Genomic DNA, 6,874 nt, shown 5'->3' on the forward strand with positions numbered 1-6,874 from the left:
GTTGTTTATGCTCCTTTCCTTCTCCGCGGCCTTGGCCTTCTCATTTCTCCCTTTTTCCGCGGCCTCCTTGATTTCTACCATCTTAACTTGACCCATCTGAATCCCAATTCTATCCTGCAAATCTCCATTTTCGTTCATTTATGCAAAGCCTTTCTCGGTGTGCTGCCACATTTCGGGTTGTGGAAGTACTTGTATCATTGTCGCCCTGGGATGGCCGGGGGACAGCATCAGTTGGTTGGGGGTGCTAGCTTAGAGATGCGCCGCGGGAGGAAGACTGAGTATCTCGAAATCCCTCTCAAAGACAGTATCAAGGGATGGCGCCTGGAGTGGTTCATAGTTGAGAATTATGGAAATTCTCTCCCCCCCCGGTCGGGAAGACAGCCGGATGTTCGCACCCCAAGCTGGACCGAGTCTCCCACAGATCAGGAGGTAGCTGAGGCAGGTGTGTTGCTAGCTGAAGTTGGACTGCTGAAAGAGAGGGGTCTGACTGCTGAAGCTGTGGTTGCTGATTTTGTCTTCAAGAATATTCAGCCGTTGAAGGACATGGCATACCCAGCTTATCTGTATCGAGGCCTAGCCGACTCAACTCGGGTTACCAACAGAAGAATTCCCTCTGCAGACTTGGTGAACCGACTTGAGATGATCCTTAGAGGCAAAGTGTTAAATGTTGGTGCTCCAGTGGCATACTCGGCCTGTAACCTGCCTCCTCCCAAAGCCTTCACCCTTTTTGTGTCGAATCCACCTGTCACTGATGGCAGTTTGGGCCTTAGAGTGCGACCCTCTGCTGAAGAAGTTAGTGCCTTGGTTGCCTCGCTTGGGGAGGTTCCTGATGATGAACGACATGTCCATTTTGAGGTGCCCTTGAACCCTAGTGATGCAGAGATAAGCGCTATGCTTGATTTGCTGGCTGAGGATTCTTCCGACGCTGCTCCTGCTAGGGCATTGGTAGTGGCGCCCCTCCCAGAGGCTGATACAGCTTTGGATACTCATAAACCTGCCAGTACTCACCCGAGGCGCCCTTGCCGAGCCAATCAGCCTGATCCTTCTGCTGATGAGCAGAAAAAGAAAAGGAGACGCCTCCGGCGAGTATCCAGTTTGGATCGGGACGCTGGTACTTCGGTTCCTGCTGCTGAAGAAATGCCTGTGACTGAATTTACTGATGTTGATCCCAATGGGTGTACCCAATCTGCTGCTGATCCCAATGTGGGTGCTCCATCTGTTGCTGATCCCAATGGGGGTGCTGCTTGTGTTGCTAATGTGGACGACGAGGAGGAAGAAGATGAAGTTCCTTTGACTCGGAAAAACAGTCGGCAGTTCATTGCTAGCGATGAAAGTAGTGGAGTTCCTTCTCCTGCTTTGTCTGCCCTCATTGGTCTGCAAGAACTGTCCCTGGCCAATTTTGATCAGACTCTTGAGGATATGGTTCCAGAGGATTTGTTATCGGAACCAGCAGATGATGGTGTGATGGAGGTTTGTGCTGATGTGCTTGATGCTGGGTTGAGGTCATCTCGTGCCTCGTCGACCTTGGAGCGCGATCTCGAGGGTCGGGAGATTGACTTGGATCGTCCTGGCCCTATGGAAGTAACTGAGGGCCCATCAGCCTTAGAAGTGGCTACCGCAGAGAACTTGGACCCCAAGGATGGTGTTGACACATGCCCAGCCCCCGAGGATGTCGCCGAGGATGACTTGGTTCGGGTGGGAAGTGTAAGCCACTGCCCAGCCCCCGAGGGTGCTGCCGGGGATGATCCGGCTCAAGTGGGCAGTGCAAACTATGACCCAGCCCCCGAGGGTGTTCGAGCGGGGTCTCCTTCTGTACTTCCATGGATGTTCATGCGGGATCGCCTCCACACTCCGGCTGTATGGTGGTTGCCCAAGCCTTGGACCAGGGAGTCGCTTTAGAGGGCAGCGTCCCCGCTGACCGAGTGTTGGGCTCTATTGATGGTACCGAGCTGGTTCCTGCTGGTTTGTTGCAAGCTGCTTCGGGTGGTGGCCTTACGCCTGGTTATCAATTGATCTCTCCTGATTTGGGGATCCCTTCGTTCTTTTCCAACCTCCAGGTACTGTGATGTATTTTAGCTTGGTTTTTACGTTGCATGAACTCCTGTCATTACACTCATCTGTTCTCCTCATCAGGCTTTGGTGGATGGGATGGCTAGCTAGCTGAGGTTACAGGGTGCTTCTGTCCCAGAAGTAGCTTCATCTCTTGCATGTTGGAATCCAGTGTCACTTCAACGTCGTGTTTCTGAATTGGAGGCGACCAACGCTGGTTAGTGTTTTTTGCTTCTTTTTGTCTTCACTGTAAACTGCTTTACATTCTGACCCCCTTTTATTTGATTGTCTCCTGCTAGGAATGACTCGGCAGATTTCCACTCTTGAGGAAAAACATTCCCGAGATCAGGCTGAATTGGTCCAGCGATGCACTGACTTTGAGGAGAAGTACTCTCAGAGCCAGACTGAACTGGGTCAGGTCTCCGCTGCCTTAGATGACGCCAATGCACTGAGTTCTTCTCTTCACGCCCAGCTCAATTCTGAAAAGGTGATTTGTGAAACTGTGTTTTGTCTTGTTGTGCTCCTATTACTTGCTTGGTTTTTGAGGGAGTTGACTTTTGTTTGCAGGAAGAAAAACGTATCCTTGCTGCTTCTCGCGGCAGTCTTGACAGATTGTATCGTGATTCTAGTAACTCACTGACTATCCTGGAGAGGAGTCATCGCTTCACCATGGAAGAGTTGGACAACCAACGTTGTAAGCTACAGGAATCTTCGGATGAGGTGACTCGGCTCAAGCAGCTGATATCAGCGAAGGACGCTACCATCAAAGAACTCCGAGCTTCCAAGAAATCCATCGCCCAGGAGTTAGAAACTGCTCGACTGGCTGCCAAGGTCGCCGAAGAAACTTCTGTTACTCTCAGAGCCCAGCGCGATAGAGCCATGGACAAGGCTATTCGGGCGTGGCGAATCTTGATGAGGAGACCCGACGTGGTTGTTCCCGAAGATATAAGGGCTGATGTGAGTGCTGCCCCTGATTCTTCAAGTCGTCCTTCCTCATCGATTGCCCCTGAGAAAAATATCACAAAATAGAGAAACATTTTGCGTGCTTTGAGCGCGCGGTTAGCATGGTCAGACATTTGTTAGAGGACGTCATTTCAGTACTTAAACGACATTGTTATTCTCGTATTGTTTCAGAATTCATCAGTCTGTAAATTTGCAGTAGTAAAATGATGCGCGATGGTTTTGAAATTTGTTTGTGGGATATAGAAGTCATCCTTATATGAGTAGTTGTAATCACGTCAGATCGCCTTAAGTCGCTGCTGACTTAAGTCAATTGCTTTTGTTAATAGGGCGTAGTGGTCACCCTGAATTGCGTAGGCGTGAGCATGTTGCACCGGCTTAAGTCGCTGCTGACTTTAGCCGATTGCTCTGTTAGCAGGGCATAGTGGTCACCCTGAGTTAAGTAAGCGTGAGCATGTTGCACCGCCTTAAGTCGTTGCCGACTTAGGCCGATTGCTCCGTTAGAAGGGTATAGTGGTCACCTCGAGTTAAGTAAGCGTGAGCATGTTGCACCGCCTTAAGTCGGTGCCGACTTAAGCCGATTGCTCCGTTAGCAGGGCATAGTGGTCACCCCGAGTTAAGTAAGCGTGAGCATGTTGCACCGCCTTAAGTCGCTGCCGACTTAAGCCGATTGCTCCGTTAGCAGGGCATAGTGGTCACCCCGAGTTAAGTAAGCATGAGCATGTTGCACCGCCTTAAGTCGCTGCCGACTTAAGCCGATTGCTCCGTTAGCAGGGCATAGTGGTCACCCCGAGTTAAGTAAGAATGCAAGTCAATCGTGAACAAGCTGAGTATCTTTGAAACCCCTTTTTTATTGATGACATATTTCCATTTTACAGAGTACATCGTCGTCCCGATAGCTTTTTGAAATACAGCTAGGGGTAAAACTTCCTGAGGTGTTCTATGTTCCAGGAGTTCCCGACTTCTGTGCCATCCCTCTGAGTGAGACGATACGATCCGGGCCGAGTGACTTCTGCTACTATGAAGGGTCCTTCCCATAAGGGCGATAACTTGTGCCGTCCCTCCCCCGTTAGAATTCGGCGGAGGACGAGATCTCCTACTGAGAAGGATCGCTGTCGCATAGCCTTGTCGTGATAGCGCCTTAGAGTCTGCTGGTACCGTGCTGATTGGATTACCGCATTCAGCCGTTCTTCTTCAAGTATATCAATGTCCTCCAGCCTGGTGGCCTCGACTTCTGCTATGTTTTCGAAGATCAACCTTGGCGCCCCGAACTTGAGATCGGCGGGTAGCACTGCCTCCGACCCATAGACCATGAAGAAAGGAGTGTTTCCATGCAGAGCTCAGCTAGGTTGAGTTCTTAGGCTCCAAACAACATAGGGCAATTCCCTTATCCACTTTCCTGCGAATTTTTCATTCTTATCGAAGACCTTTTTCCTGAGTGCCTCCAGTATCATCCCGTTGGCTCGCTCAACCTGCCCGTTGGCTCTTGGATGTGCTACAGATGCATACTTGATCTGAATGCTTTTTTGCTCGCAGAAGTCGAAGAACTCTGAACTTGTGAAGTTGGATCCTAGGTCAGTTATGATGCTATTTGGTATCCCGAATCTGAATATTATGTCTTGTATGAATTCCACGGCCTTAGCTGAGGTTAAAGAAGCGATGGGCTTGAACTCTATCCATTTAGTGAATTTGTCGATCGCTACCAATACATGAGTGTATCCTCCTTGAGCTTTCTTGAAAGGTCCAATCATATCCAGTCCCCAGCATGCGAAACGCCAAGTTACTGGTATGGTCTGCAGTTGCTGTGCTGGCAGATGTTGTTGTTTCGACAAGTATTGGCAAGCTTCGCACCTCTGAACTAACTCGGCTGCATCACTCTTCGCTGTTGGCCAATAGAATCCTGACCTGAAGACCTTCCCGACTAGTGTTCTGGATGCTGCATGTATTCCACATTGCCCAGCATGGACCTCCTCCAGAAGTCGTTTCCCAGTAGATGAGAGAATGCACTTCATGAGGACGCTTGACGCACCTCTTCTGTACAATGTCTCCCCAATGAGTGTGTAGTGAGCCGACTGTCTGGCAATGCGCTCGGCTGAATTCTTGTCATCTGGTTCCTCTTCGTTCTTTATATACTTGATGATTGGCCTTCTCCAGTCATCAGAGTCTGACTCGGGTTGATCTATAATATTACACTCTTCTGTTTGATCCACTGAGATGCTCGACTGCAGTATTTCTTGCACAAAGACTCCAGGTGGGACCTAAGTTCGACTGGATCCTAGCTTGGACAATACATCGGCTGCTGTGTTCCAATCTCTTTCTACATGATGAAATTCCAGGCCCTCAAATTTATCTTCCAGCTTTAGGACGGCAGTGCAGTATTTTCCCATTAAATCACTTGAACAATCCCACTCTTTGTTTATCTGGCTAATGACTACCAGAGAGTCTCCGTACACCATCAATCTCTTGATACCCAATGATATGGCGATGTTCAATCCATGGATCAGAGCTTCATACTCGGCTGCATTGTTGGAGGCCGGAAATAGCAACTGGAGGGCATATTTGAGGTGCTCGCCTCTAGGTGCGGTGAAGAGAATTCCCGCTCCTGCTCCCTGTAATTTCAGCGAGCCATCAAAATACATTCGCCACACTTCTGCAGTCTCTGGGTTATCTGGTACTTGCTGTTCAGTCCACTCTGATACGAAATCAACCAGTGCTTGAGTTTTGATGGCGGTACGAGGTCGGAATTCGATGTCATGAGATCCCAGCTCACAAGCCCACTTGGCTATTCGGCCAATGGCTTCCTTGTTGTGAAGAATATCCCCTATCGGAAAACCAGTAACTACTATGACTTTGTGATCATCAAAGTAGTGACGTAGCTTGCGGGCAGTTAGAAGTACTGCATATAATAGCTTCTGAACTTGAGGATACTTTTTCTTTGAAGGGCCTAGAACTTCACTGATGAAGTAAACAGGATGTTGCACTGGGTAGGCATGTCCTTCTTCTGCTCGCTCGACTACCAACGCGGTGCTTACCACGTGAGTCGTGCAAGAGATATACAGTAGCAGATCTTCAGCTGGTTGAGTTGACGTAGCTCGTCGGGGTGGCTTCAGTACTGGTGGTGTGGTCAAGAATTTCTTCAGTGTATCTAGAGCTTCCTGTGCCTCCGAAGTCCACTGAAACTTATCCACCTTCTTGAGTAGCTTGTAAAATGGTAAACCTTTCTCCCCCAGCCTGGATATAAATCTGCTCAGAGCTGCCATACATCCAGTAAGTCGCTGAACCTTCTTTTGTGATCGAGGTGCTTCCATCTTCATGATAGCTTCAATTTTATCCGGATTAGCCTCAATTCCCCGGTGGCTGACAATAAACCCGAGTAACTTTCCTGCTGGTACCCCGAAAACACATTTTTCGGGATTAAGCTTCCATCTATACCGTCTCAGACTGTTGAAAACCAGCTGTAAGTCTTTGATGAAGTTTTCCGAATTCTCTGTTTTGATTACCACATCATCTACGTAGGCCTCCACATGCTTGCCCCAGTGATCGGCTAAGCACGTTTGAATGGCTCTCTGATAAGTCGCTCCAGCGTTTTTGAGGCCGAACGACATGGAGGTATAACAGAAAGCACCAAACGGAGTGATGAACGCTGTTTTTTCCTCTTCTTCTTTCGCCAAACTAATCTGATGGTATCCGGAATAGCAATCCAAGAAAGACAGCACAGAACATCCAGCGGTGGAGTCCACCACCTGATCTATCCTTGGGAGCCCGAAGGGATCCTTCGGACAGTGTTTGTTGAGATCAGTATAGTCGACGCACATGCGCCAATCCACTTTATTCTTTTTGAGTACAAGAACAGGGTTGGCTAACC

This window comes from Zea mays, chromosome 3 (assembly GCF_902167145.1).
Source record: "Zea mays cultivar B73 chromosome 3, Zm-B73-REFERENCE-NAM-5.0, whole genome shotgun sequence".
NCBI lineage: Eukaryota > Viridiplantae > Streptophyta > Magnoliopsida > Poales > Poaceae > Zea > Zea mays.